Source organism: Amborella trichopoda, chromosome 8 (genome assembly GCF_054954075.1).
Source record: "Amborella trichopoda isolate Santa Cruz 75 chromosome 8, AtrichopodaSantaCruz75HAP2 v2.0, whole genome shotgun sequence".
In the NCBI taxonomy this organism is placed as follows: domain Eukaryota; kingdom Viridiplantae; phylum Streptophyta; class Magnoliopsida; order Amborellales; family Amborellaceae; genus Amborella; species Amborella trichopoda.
This window is the reverse complement of record NC_142343.1, coordinates 41,571,836-41,590,873: the sequence shown is the minus strand read 5'-3', so window position 1 is coordinate 41,590,873 and position 19,038 is coordinate 41,571,836.

The window sequence follows — 19,038 nt, the reverse complement described above, 5'->3', positions numbered from 1 at the left end:
TCTCAAATTATCATTACCACGCATTCTGTTAGAAATGGAGGATCGAAATGAATTCCAAAACTCTATCCCCCCCTCTCTCTCTCTCTCTCTCTCTCTCTCTCTCTAGAAATGGAGGGTCAAAATGAATTCTTCTCGAAAACGCTTTATATAAGACGTAAACTTTACTCTATGAAAAGAAAGAAAGTGCACATCAAATATCTATTGGAAAATATTATTCCGAATTTGAAAAACCTTTCAATTCATCATTTCGACATCGAGATACAAGGATATGAAGAAATAATAATAATAATCATTTTACATTATTTACCACTCAAACAAAAAGGATTTCACGTCCTAAAAACATTGCAACTTGTGACTTTATATGGAACATCTTAAAAAAATTACTAATTGTTTATCTATCCACTCAATCTGCACTGTTTTTAGAATTTTAAATATCATAATTATTAATACAGATCTTCAGGCCATCATAAGGGTTTTCGGCACCTTAATTGCATATTTAACAATATCTAGAAGCACACCTTATTGTGATTGTTTAAGGTTGACCCCTTATATAAACTGCAACATTAGTCACAATTAAATACTGTAATTTTTATGAAAAATAATCACATAGCACTATAATTGCATCTTTTGGTAATATTTAGAAATACACCTACCTTTTGTTCTCTGTATTGGATGAGTTAACCAGGTATCTACAAGATGAGGTACCGTGGTGAATGTTATTCATAAATGACATAGTTTTGATCAATAAGACTATAGGTGATGTCAACATAAAGTTAGAACGTTAGAGAGATGCTCTAGAATCTAAAAGTTTTAAAATTAGCTTGATTAAGATGGAATATATAGAATGCAAGTTTAGTAATAATAGGAGTGGAAGCGAGGAAGTAGTCAACATTAATAGTCGAGAAATACCTAAAAGATATTGTTTCAAATATCTAGAGTCTATAATCTAGGAGAATGAAAAGATTGAGAAAGGTGTCATACATTGAATTAGAGTTAGATAGGTGAAGTGAAGATGTGCATTTAGAGTTTTATGTGATCGTCACATACTATTGATATTAAAGAGGAGTTTTATAGGATGGTTGTAAGACCATCCATATTTTATAGGATAGAATGTTAGGCGGTCAATAAACAACATATACGGGGTGAGTGTAGTTGAGATGAAGATACGGAGATAGATTAATGGCAAGACAATAAAGCTTAGAATTTGAAATGAATACATACAAGAGAGTTTAAGCGCGGCTTCAATAAACGATAAAATGAGGAAAAGTAAGACTTAGGTGGATTGGCTATATACAGCGTAAACCTAATACAACACTGGTTAGGAGGTGCAATTTAATTCAAGTGAAAGGCTCTAAAAAAGGCAAAGAAAAGACATAGATAGAAATAGTGAAAAATATGGTGATATTTGGTCTTACTAAAGATATAACCCTTAATAAAAAAAGAATGGACAAACATGATCCATATAACGGACATCAAATAATTAAGATCAGACTTGAATGATGGTAATGATGACGATGAAACCCACCTTTTTTGCTGCCAAACAAGTAAAAATGGTGCAAATCTATTTTTTTTGGGGTCTTGATCTAGGTGGCCCTGGATGTACAGATGGATTTGTGGTCTTCAATCTATGCTTTTAAAGGGTTTTGGGATTTTGAGGTTTTTTTTTTTTTTATTGGGGGGAGGAGGGGTTGTTAAATGGTCTTACTTAATGACTACACTAAATACAACTTAGTCGTATATAAAATGACATCATAAATATAAATTTTTCAAAAACTAATTACCACTCCAATTCCTTTTTAAATGTTAGATTTAATGCAAGGTATTTTTTTAACAAATGGTCAACAGTCTTCCCCATTGAGGGCCTGGTAAGGCATTGACGGAACTTTAAATAAAACAACTCATTTGTAAGGGAATGTCATTATAGATATTTAGCTATTAATGGGGGGTATTTTAGTCATTGGGAACTTGACTTGTTTCTTTTACTCGGTGTGTATATTCTCTTCATTTCCTTACTATACTATTCCTTATTATTTAAATACCTTTATATATTCCTCCAAGAAAGAGAATTATAGGTTATTCTTTTAGGAACATGAGCCGCACGTAAATGTAAATTTATTATATAATAAAAAGTTAGATAAGGGAATATACTGTTTCTCCCCTTGTTCTATGCTGATTTTTAGACTTAAATGCCAGTAAAGTTACCTAAACAAAACTTGTCTTTATGGATAAAGTTTCTATAAGGCCTAGGCTTTATGAAAACAAAATAAAGCCTCACTTCAAATCCGCATCCAAAAAGTACTTTCGCTTTTTGTAATTGTAATTTTCGATTAGTTATAAGGTGAGGCTTTACTTATTTAATAGGGCTGCAACACTATCAAACTATTTTCCTATCTTTATTGGCTTTATCCTAGATTTAAAGCTTGGAAAGGCAATACTCCATACGGTAAATCATGTTGGTATTTCAGTATTAAAGATCAAATTTGAAATGTAGCATTGCTGACATCAACCGCTAAATACTCAAGCCTATGCATGATTTCTAGTCATTATAGTTTACTCCTTTTACAACATATTATAATATAGAAAATAGTTTGATAGGGCTACCAAAATAAGTAAAGCCTCATTTCATAACTCATCCAAAATTGCAATTCAAGTATTGGGAAGCCTTTACATCGATCATCTCGGATTGAATACTATGATTGTGAAGACAAATTAGGATTTCAAGTTTTAAAAATAATACATATTATAACAAATTATCCAGACCATTCATTTGACCCTAAAAATAAGTGTACAAAGATCCCTAAGATATATACTATTTAAGGTGAGGCCTTATTTTGTTTTTATAAAGCCTAAGCTTTATAAAAACTTCATCCATTATATTCCTTTGTTATACCGTCCTTTTTACGTAGGATCTATTAATAATCTACCCATCCAAAATATGCAATTAATGAAACCCTACTAGTCAATTCATTAGTTGGGAAGCATATGCAATGGATTATTGGGGTGATGTTGCTTGAAATAGACGCAACAGTAGTAACTTATATGTGAAGCCTTACCGGTAATGACCTTTTTGGACTTTTTGTACCTGTGATCTTTGTTTGAGACTTTGGAATCTCTAAGAATCATCAGACGATTATTTTCTAAAATAAAACTTAAATTTTAAGTTATTAAATAGATTGTTCAGAAATTAGAGGCCTTCTAATCAATTTCATGATATATATTTTTTTCAAACACATACAAAGGGACTTTGGTTTCTTTTATTTCTTTGTTCTTCTTTTTTAATCGAAATTTAATAGAGAGGGTGATAGAACAAATGCTCCAGCAGGAACATAGAATCTTGTGGCTTCTGGTTCTCGAGATCAATTACTATATAACTAAATGAGATTAAACTTGATAGGTGGAAAACTCCATAAAAGAGAGAGAGAGAAAGCCTTGAAGTATGCTTTGGAAAATACATAATAGATCGCCACGGATTATTTTTGTTCTTTTTCTTAGATCCCATAAAAGAGATATCTTCTTATTTAATATGAATTTCTACTTGGAAGCTCCTAGTTTGCCTTGGGGCCGTTTGTTTCAGTTGAAATCTAACGGCCAGAAAGATTTTAATGAAACTGGCCCGTTCTCCATGTCAGAGCAATCGGAAAACGGCTTCATCCAATTTTCTTGTTAGCAGTAGCATTTTGCAGGAAATCTACTTCATACGGGTAAAAGCATAAAATCAATTTCTAATTTGAAGGAAAACTATCTTTGTCAGATTTATTTCCACAAACACATTTTATAAAACTAACAAGGAAAATTGTTTCATGCAGGCTGGAGCGCATTTCTCCATATACAACCCAGAAGTATAAAGCATCTATCTTAAAGATGGATACAAATACCTGGTCCATCTAAAAACAATTGAAAATAATGGTCCAAATGTTTTTTTAATAGAATTATTATTTCTAGTTTTTAAAATTTATTTATTTCTTCATATTCATGATTTCCATTTTAAAGATTACATATCTTTAAAAATTAAATCAAAAAATCCATCTCAAAATTAGATTTATTAAGGGGCCTGTATTTCTACATGCGCGGGCTTCGCACGCATGCTAACCGTGTCCAATTAACAAACATGCCCTTAAGGACTATGTAAAAACCAATCCATTTCTGTCCCACCCTCATTCCCACCGTTGTCGTGTAAAAGTAAAAAGAAACGAGTTCTATTATTAAGTAAAGGAAAATAGTTTGATAGAGTCGCAGCCCTATCAAAATAAGTAAAGCCTCATCTCACGTTGTAAATTGCAATTCAATCATTGTAAAACTTTTAAATCGATCATTTCGGCTTTAACATTATGATTGTGAAAAAAGTTAAGATTTTAAACTCTAAAAATAGTATATTTTACAAGAAATTATCTACGCTGTCTATTTCACCCTAAAAATAAGTATTCACATATCCATAATATTTGTACCATTTTTTTTGTTTTAAATTTTATTATCGGTTTTGGAAATTGATTTTAGAGCAAGTGGTTTTTGTTGTAAATGTGCTTTCTGGATGAAGAGTTGAGAGGTGAGGCTTTATTTTATTTTCATAAAACCTAAACCTTATAGAAACTTCATCTTTAAGACAATTTCATGTGGCACCACTCAAAAGTACTCCATCCAATGGCGGGCCAACACCCATGAGCACATCACACAAGGGCTATATACCCTACACAAGGACCTGTACCTTTTGCCTTAGAGAAATAGCTGCGAAGCACAGTAGCCATAAAAGCATTGACAAAAAGTAGGCCACACATTCTCACTATGATAAAGAAAATATTATGACATTTATGGACATGACTGCAGGAGTATGATACTTACAAAAGTGGAAGGAAAAAATATACCTGCCTATTAAATAACTCCTGGAGAACGTTGGTGATATAAAAGAAACTTCAGCCATCAACACTTGGGTGCCTGAGCATGGGTAAGGGTGGACCACACATTTCCCTTTCATGGGCCTCAGCAATAAGTGGAACACATGGGCGGATGTAAGCTTTTAAAGAGGAATGAAGTATGAGTATTTTAGTATCTCTCTACCACGGTTGCTTGGCCTCATCAAAAGTTAAAGTAATCGCAGTAGACTTTATAAGTGCTTAACGTATATCTTTAAGGAGTATTCAAAACGAAATAATTTATCTTTTGTACATGGATATCACAATCATTTTTGTCCCTTAAATTTTACAAGGAGTAGTTGTAAGAGTGTCATTGAATAGTCATAAAATTTCAAAAAAAATTATCGGACTTCGTGACTCACCCCAAGCCATCTAATTTCACATCTAATGAGTGAAAATGATTGTGACTTCTATGTACAAAGATAAATGGTCTCTATATAAGCAATCTCATATCTTAATTGCCTGAGCTATGTTTAACTACATCAAAATTTCATATTTTCCTTAATCATAATCTAAGTGAAACTTTTAGGACAAAGCTGAGTTTGGAGAAGATGGTCATTGCACAAATTGTATGGGCAAAGTTAGCAGTTCTATGTGAGAATGAAATGTGTTCAAAACAAAGCTTAATGTTCCATTTTCCAGAAAAGAAAATAGTTATGAAAAGGGTGAAAATTTGAACTTCACCTACTGCAACAACGCCAAAAGGAACTTGATGCTATCATTGTTTTTTAGGCCCCCAACTCGGAAACCCAAGATGCAGTGGGTCGTGATGAGAATACTTTCCATAGTGAAGTGGTGTGAAATCTTCTACGAGTTGATGTTGTAGAGTTGCACAATCTTTATATCAATTTGCACTTAACAATGACTTGGCTTAGGATTGCTTTTGAATCCGAATCAAATGGAACAAATTTGATAGAGAAATGGAGCGCTGAGAGACAGAGAGAGGTGTTTGGGAAAACAGGGGGGAGAGAGGTTTGAGGAGAATCATGGGGAGAGAGCGAAAGAGAGAGAGGTTGGAGAGAAACTAGAGAAGAGAGAGGGGATTTAGAAAGGAGCCAAAAAAAAAGTTATCTTTAAAATTTTTTATTAAGTTAAAAAGATAGGGTTAAAGGAGGGAAAGTTGGTTTAGGAGGTAAAAAAATATTATACATGAAATATTTATGCCGTCACATATGTTTTGAAACCCTGCGGCTACTGAGAAATAAAACTTAGGAGCCGTTTAAGTATATGGAAATATTACGTCACAATAGATTACAAGGAAATATGACATTTACATAGTTTGGGTACACTTTAATAGTAAAAAAAAATAGAAATATATTACCCGAGATTACCCAAGATTTCCCAAAAAATCAAGAAATTCATTACACTCAATGAAGGTAAAAAATCTATTACACAATTGACGGGTAATCTTTAGAAATCTTTCGTGTGTGTCTCTGCTCTATCTTTGCTTAAAAAATATTTCCCTCATTTCTCTCTCTCAAGTATACGTTGTATACTTATAAGTATTACCGTAAATAGAAAGTGAAAGTACGGTATATGAAAGGGAATCTATATTGAAGTATTACCGTAAATAGAAAGTGAAAGTAAGGTATATGAAATGGAATCTATATTGATTTGAACAGGTGTATAAGGAGAATTTTCTACTGCAATCATAATAACAATTTTTTACATCTATCTAACCCCAATTTTGGTTGTACCTTATCTAACTCTCATATAAAAACAAATTTTTTTAATAATTGGTAAGTGAAAGTAAGGGGAAATCTAAATTAATTTTAATTGTTGTAGAACTTGATGAGGGACAATTTTCTACTACAATCATAATAAAAAAAAATTTACATCTCTTTATCCCCAATTTGGGTTGTAGCCGACCTCAACTCTTATATAAAAATATAAATAATAAAATTAATAATTGGTAATCGATGAAAAATTACACAACACATTCATAATAAAAAATTTCACACAACATAATCCTCATAAGAGAATAGTAAAAGTTCAATTGAAATAAGATATCTCCTCCCATGCTTCAAAATTTCTACGGCAAATACCAAACCTTTTAGTTTACTAATCAAACTTCTTCCTATTTTTAAGTTGTACCATAAAGATTTTGATTATGGTATCATATATTTATTGCTTATTTGAAATTATATATAGAGAGACATTTGAAAGATATCTATAAAAAATAAATAAAAATAAGGCTTATCATAATAAAACCATGTTATTCCAATCATATTATTCCAATGATTTATCATGTTGACACCAAATTCTAATCATGTTAGCCAAACATAACCATATTTTTCATCTTTGGAGGGTAATGCATTTCTCATATTTCTTCGAGACATAGCCAAACAATAGCAATGTATTCCCAAATTGCATCTAAATACTATCCAAACAGTGACAATCCATTTACAGGTAATGTATTAAGCAACAATGTATTACGCCCGTAATATATTTCACAGGCAATATATTTCCAGGTATCCAAACAGCCCCTTAATAGAGATATTTTCCCAAATTTATTTTGGCCCCAAAGTTTGCTTTTTGTGATGGAGAAGAAATGGGACAATTTGTCCCACATCCAAGATTTAATGAAGCTTAAACATGCCTCATAGTTGTTGAGCATGTGCTCATGTGAAGGTTGGTGGGGTGTACGATTGGTTGGTGGGGCCCACATGGGGGCGTATGATTATTTGGTGGAGCCCACATCTTTAAATTCAATTTTTTAAAACGAAAGTGCACTTACAAAAGATAAAAATTCAACTTCTTGAAATATTGAGGGATCCGCAAGTTCTTGATTTGTTTGGTGGAGCCCACATCCTTGTTTTTAAAAAAATTCAATTTTTTAAAACAATAGTGCACTTACAAAAGAAAAAAATTCAAGTTCTTGAAATATTGAGGGATATTGAGGGAATTCAAAATCTTGATATATTGAGGGATTCGGTGTCGAAAAAGTGCACTTATAGAAGAAAAAATTTTAAGTTCTTAATATATTAAGGGATCCAGAACGATGTCAAAGATTTCCGATATAATTGGGCTATTCCAATCCGGATAGTCCAATTTTCAAACCTTGTTAGAGAAATAATAGGGAGATTTCCAATTTAATTGGGCTATTCCAATCCGGATCGTCCAAGTTTCAAATCTTGCTAGACAGATAATAGAGAGAGCCATTTATAAAAGTTCAAGAGTGCACTTACAAAAAAAATCTTGTTAGAGAGATAATAGAGAAAGGCATTTATAAAATTTTACGAGTGCACTTACAAAAAAAATTCAAATTCTCGATATATTGAGGGATCCAAAACGGAGTTTGATTTAATTAGACAATTTCAATCCTGACCGCCCAATTTTCAATCCTTGCTCGAGAGAAGAGAAGAGAGAGAGAGTGGCCTTACCTACAAAGCAGTAAACACTTCTTGAGAGGAACATTGGGACAGATTTCATAATGAGACTTTCATGTACACCGAAATTTAGAGACACAGGAAAGCGACAAGTTCGGAGATTAAGAGAGAGCAGAGGCGCCTCCTTTAAAAGGGACACATGGCCACCACTGATATGGCAGGCCACCACTTGCTCCCCTCCGCAGAGCTTGCAAAACATACCTTAGCCATGGGAGGGTCGCTTAACTATTAATAAATATGCCACTATTTTATTAAAAAACTATCTATAATATCCTTTTTAATTATAAATATTGTTTTTATTAAAAAAATTATATTACAAAACATTGATATATAAGTGTAAAAAATAATTAAGTACATTAAAAAAATATTCACATATATAAATAACCTAACATAATCCCATATTATATAAGCAAATTAATGCTAAAAAGTTTAGTCTTATAGGTATAAATACCTATCAAGAACATATTTTTAGCCATATGTCTTTGATTAAACTGCTCATATATTTCTGGCATATAACTCAAGGTTCTGAAACTCGGATCGGTCAAGGGACTTACCTTTTTTTAAAACCAAGTTATCAAGTCAGTGACTTGCTTGAGTCTTGTACATGCCAAACTACCCTAAAAAATAGAAAAAAAATCTGAAAATTCTAAAAAAAATTAAAAAAGAAGGCAAAAAAAATTAAATAAAATATAAAAATAATTAAAAAGTTAAAATATGCATTCAAAAGTAGAGAAACAAACTTTAAACTAAATTATAGTTCGAGACACTTTAAAAATTCAAAAAAAAATAAAAATATGGATTATGGCAAAAGAAACACTCGCCAATCTTTGCCAAAAATATCAAAATCATAAAAAAATTATATATAACCATTTCTATATTTAAAAAAATAGATTTTTTTTATATGCCTCAAGTTGTACACACAACTCAGGGCTACTCGGAGATGGCCATAGGGTACTCGAAGTTGGCCATAGGGCAAGACCAAGTAAGGACTCGAGCGAGTCCCAAAAGTTAGGGCCACTAGGAGTTGGCCATAGGGTACTCGGAGATGGCTATAGGGCAAGACCAAGTAAAGACTCGGGCGAGTCCTAAAAGTCTGGGCCACTCAGAGTAGGCCATAGGGCAAGACTAAGGACTCGGGCAAGTTCTGAAATACTGATATAACTTATTTTTAGTGAGGATGTGAGTAATATATGCCCAAACTATTATAGGATTATGGTAGGGTGCTCATACTGTAGAGAATTTTATAATTGTATCAATAAATTTTGGACACTTATATAACCCTATTTTGTAATACAATATTTTTTTAATAAAAGAATTTTTGGTCATTAGGAAGGGTGTAATATCATCCACATGGGGTGTGACATCACCCACGTGCTCCATGTGGGTGATGTCACACCCCATATAGATGATGTCACACTTATCTTAATGATAAAAATATTCTTACTAAAAAAAGTGCTACATGAGGTATATAAGTGTCTAAAATTTGTTGAGTATAATTATAAAATAGTCTATAGTGTGAGCACCCTAACATATTCATTATTATATTCTCTATTATGTATAGTTTTTGAAAATTTAGAATAACATGTTGAATTGGTCAATATTTATGTATGTAACTCCAAGCATAATAATTTGGCCTCTTTGCATTTGCCCCAAATGCCTGGAAAGTATAAATCAAAGCATCAATGGATAGTTCTTGTTAGGATTACATTATTTGTACATGAGCATGAGGAATGAACTCTTATAAGAAACACATGGAAGGCCCCGGAATAAGAGATATTGATTCCTTCCATTGCTTTGATATATCATCTTTTTATGCGTGATGTTTAGAATAAATTTGATGCTCTTTCTTTGCTTATTTTGAAGAATATGTTTAGATAGCAAATGATCCATGTCCATGGCTTCATCAGGTGTGCTCTTTGTTTTTTTCATTGTTTGGCTAAACAATGTGATTGCCATAAAGGATCTCCGGACTATGGATGTGAACAATGTTTTTTAACTCAACTCGGCCGCAAAGCTAATTCTGAGTAAACTCTGTCGAGCACAAAAACACTAGATAACAACCATGATGAGAAGAAGGGAACTGCATAATTTGTAATAAGAGAAATAGTGAAGAAAGAGAGAGAAAGATCAACAAGACATGCACATGGTTCGGCAACAATGTCTACATCCACGAAGGGTAAATCAATATTTCATGCATGGGGATTACTTTTACCAGAGATTTATAGAGTTATAATTTTTTTCTTTTAGGAAACAAATCTTTTTACCATAAAATAAAAAATTAAATACAATAAACTCAAGATCTTGTAATCGACAAGAGAGAAAACCTAATATCTTACTACTATAACCGTCAACAGGAACCGAAATAATGAAAGAAAGACCTATATAATCTTTTGCCGAGGAAATACAATTTTTTTTTTAAAAATAATAATCACCCCTTATAATTTTGGCAACAAAATCACTCACATGTGGTCTTATTACAAACAATAGAAATTCCAAAAATAAATAACACATCAATAAAATAAATCTCAACTACTTGATGCCATTCATACAAACTAATACTGTGCTTGAGAATATAAAATAAAAGAACAAACAATTAAAAGAAAAGATGTCAGAGATTACCTCAATCGGGCTTTTTACACCCCACATCGAGTCACCACATCCAATGGCACGGGATCAGCAGTCTAGCTTCGATCTCTAACCAGGAAAGCTAATTTCGGCTAAACTAGGAAACTACCCTTAAATCTCTACAAAACCTTAACTCCAAAATAATTAGGCTCAAACCCTAATTTTCCCAACCCTTAGATTAGATCATGAGAGAGAGAGAGTCTATATGTTGGAGCGTACCCCTAGGGTCTTTTTAAGAGAGAGAGTAAAGAGAGAAAATCAGATAGTAGAGAAAGGGGCGTGGCCCTTAGGAAAGAGAGAGAGAGAGAGTTTATGGGGGAGAGAGAGAGGTGTGTAGAGATGGGGAAAGCACCTTTATTTATAGTGAAATTTAGGTCTACAGTTTCTTTAGGATTTCTTATAGTTTGCATCTTTTTTGAGATTGAATATGTGACTCGTGGGGTGAAAGATCTGAGCCATCCATTCTATAGATGAGACATCAACATTATGGAAAGTGTATGAACCATTATCCCCCTTTCCTTAAACCATTTTCCCATCAATATATTTAAATAAATTAAATCCATTAAAGATATAGTGCATACTATAAATTGCATATTCCATCTCATATTTTCCATAAGAATATTTCAATAATATCAAGTCAAGATATTCCTTCAATAATCAAGATAAGATATGGTCAATATTCCTAATCAATATTTGACGTCAATATTCCTAATCAATATTTGACCATATGCTACAAGATATAGTTACCATATTTAACAAACTTGAAGACAAAGCAACAAGAGAAGATATCCAAGGGTGGAGCGTGCCACCCATGTATCGTATGTGGGGCCCCACCTAATACCCACATGGTGGGCCCATGTGCACTATGGGCCCCCATGTAATTTTTAATAAATATTTTAAAATTAAACAAAATAAGTTTTAAAACATTATAACTTTGTAAATTGATAACTTCATTTTTATAAGTCCAAAAATAAGAAATAAAATATCAAATGACTTATAAAAAATCAAATAATAAATATAAAATAACTTAATAATAAAATGAATACAATTAAATTAATATAATGGGAAGTGGATCCATATGGTTCAGGAATTCAATCAACGATCATGGGGTACTCCACCTTCAACTGCGGACTACAAACCACACTTGTATTATCGAACCGACCCAGTGTTTCTTATGACCCACAGTCCAAGCAGGGGCTCATTAGCGGCTCACCAAAATCTAGTCGATGAGCAAAGGAGTCACAATCCCAGTCTATGGATTATAGGTCCTCCCCTAGAGACAAGTCAAGGTCACCAAGACCTGATGCGACCACAGCTCTGTGGCACATAAGGGTATCTCTCGCACATGCATATGCTTCATCCAAAGGTGGATATCTAGCTTTCCCGAACGATCTATCTTAATGCATGCCGTGTGATGGAACAAGGATGAGGTTTTGGCCCCCGTCTCTGTAGGCCTACCATTACACACAAGGGTCACACAGTCTCTCGGCTCACTCGACTAGGCATAAGCTCCGACCTTATCAAGGGCTAACCCAAAAACCCTTATCAGTTTATTTTTATGCCCAGGTACTTTGAGTTTTCCAACTGATTGGCCTAGATCGTTAAGCACAGCCTGGTATCTGTAAATATCATTTGCTTAGTATGGTCTTCGAGGGACCACACTCCCATTGAGTTTATGTTCCACTATAATAAATGTTTCTCATTACAAACTCATAAAGCTTGTAAAGGCACCCAACATCTCCCACTTGACCTTTGAAGGCCTTACATTCTCTCTTCCTCATTTTCTCTCATCCCCATCTCTCTCACATGTCTTACAAAAATATTAGGGACAACTCCCTTAGTCAGAGGGTCTACAATCATCAAATTTGTAGATATGTAGCTGATCTCGATCTCTTTCAATCTCACCTCATTTCTCAGGTGATAAAAGTATGGCTTGATATACTTGGAATTCTTGTGACACCGAGGCTCCTTAGAGACACAAATAGCCGCCGTGTTGTCGCAGAAAATTCACATCGAGAAACTTCTTGATCCACACAGCCTCCTTGGCTGCTAGACAGCATGCCACATACTCGGATTTCATGGTGGACAAAGCCACAATATCTTGTTTCTTTAACTTTCAAGAAACCGCACCCCCTCCAAGCATAAACACATACCCCGATGTAGACTTCGCATCATTTGGATCCGCGAGATAGCTTGCATCTGAATATCCCTCTATTGCTATTTCAGTTCTCCCATTATATGTGAGCGCATAGTTCATGATCTCCTTTAAATATCTGAGAATTCTTTTTACTGCTTTTCAATGCTCTTCTCCTGAATTGCTTTCGGAACGGCTCACCATACTCATGACGAATGACAAGTCAGGCCTTGTTCCCATCATGGCGTACATAAGGGATCCAACTGCGCTACTGTATGACACTCTCTCGATGACTCTTATATCCATGTCTTCGGTAGGACATATTTTATTACCAAGCTTCATCTTTTTTGTCAATTGGGGTTGACATGAGCTTACACATACTCATATCAAACTTTTTCAATATCCTCTAATAGTAGGTTGCCTGAGAAAGTTGGATAGTCTTATCTCTCCTGTTTCTTATTATCTTGATGCCTAACACATATGAAGCTTCTCCAAGATCCTTCATATCGAAGTGTTGTAAAAGGAAAATTTTCATCTCCACTATTAGGGCAATTGAGCTACTAACAATCATATCATCCACATATAACGATATAAAGACTACATCACTCCTACTGACCTTTTGATATATGTAATAATCCTCATTATTTATAGAGAATCCTACAATAGCAAGGGTCTCTTGGAATTTTATGTACCATTGTCGCGATGCTTGTTTCAGGCCATAAAGAGATTTATTAAGTTTGCATACAAGGTTCTCTTTCCCTTTCTCTTCCTCTTCAAATCCCTCAGGTTGGGTCATGTAAATTTCTTTTCTAAATCCCCATTTAGAAAGGCTGTTTTGACATCCATTTGATGAACCTCAAAGTCAAAATGGGCTGTTATAATTATAAGGATTCAGATGGATGGAAATTTGGTAACAAGGGAAAAAGTTTCCTCATAATCTATCTATTCTTTCTGGGTGAAACCCTTTGCAACCAACGTAGCTTTGTATTTTTCCATTTTCCCTTCAGAGTTCAACTTTTTCTTGAAAATCCACTTACAACCAATAGCCTTACGTTTTTTAAGTAGGAATACTAATTCCCATACATGGTTTTGTTTAATGGAAGCATACTCATCTTTCATGACTTGTACCCAGTATTCCTTTTCAGGACAGGTCAAGGCCTCACAGTGAGTTCTAGGTTCTGAATCTGGATCTTCCCCAGCCTTATCAAAATGTTCTCTAAGGTAGACAAAATGTTCTAGGTAAAGAGGTGGTCTACTGACTCAGTTACTTCGTCTTGGTTCAAGTAAAGGTTCACTTTCTTTTGGGAGGTCAGAAACAGGTTGGGTTGGTTTATAAGTTTCAGGTTCAGGGTCTCGAACTACATCTTTGTTTTTGCCTCCTCATAAAAGTTGGTTTGTTTTCTACTCACCATTTTCAAGGAACTCTTCCTCAAAGAAGTGAGCAGCGGCTTTCAATAACCGTATCAGTTTCAATGTTGTAGAATCGATACCCCTTACCATGATCTGGGTAATCAATGAAAATGGATTTGATAGTTTTGGATTGTAATTTGGTTCTATTTTGATATGGGATAAGGACAAGGGCTGAGCAACCCCAAACTTTAAGGTGTTCAAGGGAGGGAGTACAATCTGTGAAAATTTCGTGAGGAGTAAGTGGGGCAGTTTTTGTGGGAGTCCGGCTAAGGATGTAACATGTCGTTAGTACGGCTTCTCCCCAAAACTCCAATAAGAGATTTGCATGCCCCATCATACTCCTTACCATTTCCACTAAGGTCATATTCCTTCTCTCAGCTACACCATTTTGTTCAGGAGTATAAGGCATGGTGTACTGATGGATGATCTCATTTTCAATGCACAATTCTTTGAAAAGGTCAGATGAATATTCCCCCCCTCTATCGGTTCTAAGGACTTTAATTTTCAGGTTGGTTTGATTCTCTACTTGGGCCTTATATTCTTTGAATTTTTCTAAGGCTTTTGATTTTGAATGCATAGGTACACATGGCCATATTGCGAGTGGTCATCTATAAAAGAGATAAAATATCTTTTCCACTTTTGGTGGTCACATTCATAGGTCTACATATGTCATTATGACTGATTTCCAATATACTAGTAGCTCTTTTTGCCCTAGTGATATTTTTTCTTATTAGTTTTCCTTGCACACAAGACTCGCATACTTTCGATAAATCTCCCTTATAATTATGAAAAATCATGTCCCTTTTTAATCTTTCTATTCGTTTGATATTAATGTGTCCTAACCTTATATAGGGTACATTTAATTCATCAAGGGACGAGACATAAGCAACGTTCTCTTTTATTTCAATAGTAAATAGCCCGTCTATAAGACGTCTAGTCATGATCACATCTTTCCCCTTTTTGACCACCACTTTCTCCCTAATAAAAGTGGTTATGAATCTAGCCATAGACATCTTAGGAATCAAAACTAAGCACTTCCTTATATCAGAAGCATAAAGTGCTTATTTTAGGATCAATGTGCTCCCACTCTTTAGTTTCAACTCAAAATCTCCAACTCCAAGTACATCAGTCTTCTGATTCCCTCCCATATAAATATGCTGTTGTCTTGGCCCCATGGGAGTGAAAGAACGGTAACCTTCACTGGTGTTTGTGATATGGGTCGTAGCCCCCGAGTCAAGACACCAAGAAGCTTCTTTGGGGTCAGCTAGCATGGACTCGAAAGCTACACATGCGACTTCCTTGTTAGTTCCACCAGATTTGTTGAACTGACAACTATTGGCTATGTGGTGTACCTTCTTGTAAAAAAAACAAGTTCGCGTCTATCTCTTTGCTCCCTTATTTCTAAAATCTTTTTTTTTGAAATATCTTTTCTTCTCAAAAGTATTTCTTCCCCTTCTTTTATTAAATTTAAAAGATGGTTGAGATTTTACCATATGCACAGCATCCCTTGGGGTTTGCCTTAAACTCCTCATTTCTTCTTCAGATTTGATGGTCGTGATGAGTTCCTTCAATTTTGGTGCTTTTTGTCTAGCAGAGATGAAAGATATGAAAGTCTCTCATGAATTAGGAAGAGAATTCATTAAATAAATCACTTGCACAGATTCATTGGGCTTCATGCCTGTATCTTCCAAATCTCAGACCAGTGCACGAAACACGTGCACATGATCGGCAAACTTGGTACTTTCTACTATTTTTAAATCATTGTACCTTCTCATGGCCATAGTTTGCTTCATGAGAGAGGGTTCAACATACTCTCTTTCAAGTTTATAAAAAATCTCACTTGCAGTATAGATTGACTCATACTAAAAAACATACTAGTTAGTTATGACATATAAAAGAATGTGCTTGCATCTCAAGTTCTTCCTCTTCCAGTTGGCGTACTCATCTTTGATTATTTGAGATGAGTTGTCAGTTGGACGATGAGATCGGTGCTCAAAGAGTATCTCATGCAAGTTTTCTTCATAAAGCACAAATTTGATTTTTCTTTTCCATGAAGCAAAGTTAGTCCCATCAAACCTTTCGGTTTTCAGGATCTCAGAGATGAAGGTACGAGCTGCCATTGCATTTCTATTCTCAAGCAAAAATAAGAAAGAATCCTAATGGCAATCAAGTAAAACTAGCTCCGATACCAATGAAAGAAAGACCTATGTAATTTTTTGTTGGGGAAATACAATTTTTTTTTTTAATAATAATCATCCCTTATAATTTGGCAACAAGATCGCTCACATGTGGTCTTGTTACAAGCAATAAAAATTCCAAAAATAAATAACACATCAATAAAATAAATCTCAACTACTTGATGCCATTCATACAAACTAATATTGTGCTTGAGAATATAAAATAAAAGAACAAACAATTAAAAGAAAAGATGTCAGAGATTACCTCAATCGGGCTTTTTACACCCCACACCGAGTCACCACATCCAATGGCGCGGGATCAGCAGTCTAGCTTCGATCTCTAACCAGGAAAGCTAATTTCGGCTAAACTAGGTAACTACCCTTAAATCTCTACAAAACCTTAACTCCAAAATAATTAGGCTCAAACCTTAATTTTCCCAACCCTTAAATTAGATCATGAGAGATAGAGAGTCTCTATGTTGGGGCGTACCCCCTAGGGTCTTTTTAGGAGAGAGAGTAGAGAGAGAAAATCAGAAAGTAAAGAGAGGGGTGTGGCTCCTAAGGAAGAGAGAGAGTTTATGGGAGAGAGAGATGTGTGTAGAGATCGGGGGAGAGCACCCCTATTTATAGTGAAATTTAGGTCTAAAGTTTATTTAGGGTTTCTCATAGTTATGCCTCTTTCTTGAGATTAAATATGGACCGTTGATCAAGGTGACTCGTGGGGTGAGAGATCTGGGCCATCCATTCCATAGAAGGGCCATCAACATTATGGAAGGTGCATGAACCATTATCCCCCTTTCCTTAAATCATTTCACCATCAATATATTTAAATAAATTAAATCCATTAAAGATATAGTGCATACTATAAATTGCATATTCCATCTCATATTTTCCATAAGAATATTTCAATAATATCAAGTCAAGATATTTCTTCAATAATCAAGATAAGATATGGTCAATATTTCCTAATCAATATTTGACCATATGCTACAAGATATAGTTACCATATTTAACAAACTTGAAGACAAAGCAACAAGAGAAGATATCCAAGGGTGGGGCGTGCCACCCATGTATGGTATGTGGGGCCCCACCTAATACCCACATGGTGGGCCCATGTGCACTATGGGCCCCCATGTAATTTTTAATAAATATTTTAAAATTAAACAAAATGAATTTTAAGACATTATAACTTTGTAAATTAATAACTTCATTTTTATAAGTCCAAAAATAAGAAATAAAATATCAAATGACTTATAAAAATTCAAATAATAAATATAAAATAATTTAATAATAAAATAAACACAATTAAATTAATAAGATGGGAAGTGGATCCATATAGTTCAGGAATTCAATCAACGATCACGGGGTATTTCACCTTCAACTGTGGACTACAGACCACACTTGTTTTATCGAACCGACCCAGTGTTTCCTATGACCCACAGTCCAAGCAGGGGCTCATTAGCGGGTCACCAAAGTTTGGTCGATGAGTCAAAGAGTCGCACTCCTAGTCTGTGGATTACATGCCCTTTCTTAGAGACAAGTCAAGGTCACCACGACCTTATGCGACCACAGCTCTATGGCGCATGAGGGTATCTCTCGCACATGCATATGCTTCACCCAAAGGTGGATATCTAGCTTTTCTGAACGATTTATCTATATGCATGCTGTGTGATAGAACAAGGATGAGGTTTTGGCCCCCGTCTCTGTAGGCCTACCATCACACACAAGGGTCACACAGTTCCTCGGAACGATTTGTCTATATGCATGCCGTGTGATAGAACAAGGATGAGATTTTGGCCCCTGTCTCTGTAGGCCTACCATCACACACAAGGGTCACACAGTCCCTCGGCTCACTCGTCTAGGTATAAGGTCCAACCTTATCAAGGGCTAACCCAAAATCCCTTCTCGGTTTATTTTTTATGCCCAGGTACCTTGGGTTTTCCAACCGACTGGCCTAGATCGTCAAGCACAGTCCGGCATCCGCAAATATCATTTGCTTAATATGGTCTTCGAGAGACCATACTCCCACTGCATTTATGTTCCACTACAATAAATGTTTTTCATTACATACTCATAAGGCTTTTACAAGCCATATAAACCCAACAAATAACCTTTCCCAAAATATCAACATCTCTTTCTTTTCTAGCAGCTGATGTTGGTTATGTATCTAAACGACTTCAAGCTCAATGTTTTTGTTTGTATTTTGGGTCAAATTGGTTCTCTCTCTCATGTGTATCTCGTCATTTTTATGCTAAATGGTTCACGATGTTAACTCATATGTGGAATTATGGTTTGGTAGCGATGGAGTTGCTGCTTGTTGAGAGTTATTTGGTTCCTATGACTCTCATTACTGCTGAAGATCTAAATATTTCTTTAGATCCCTTTTTGTTCCATTT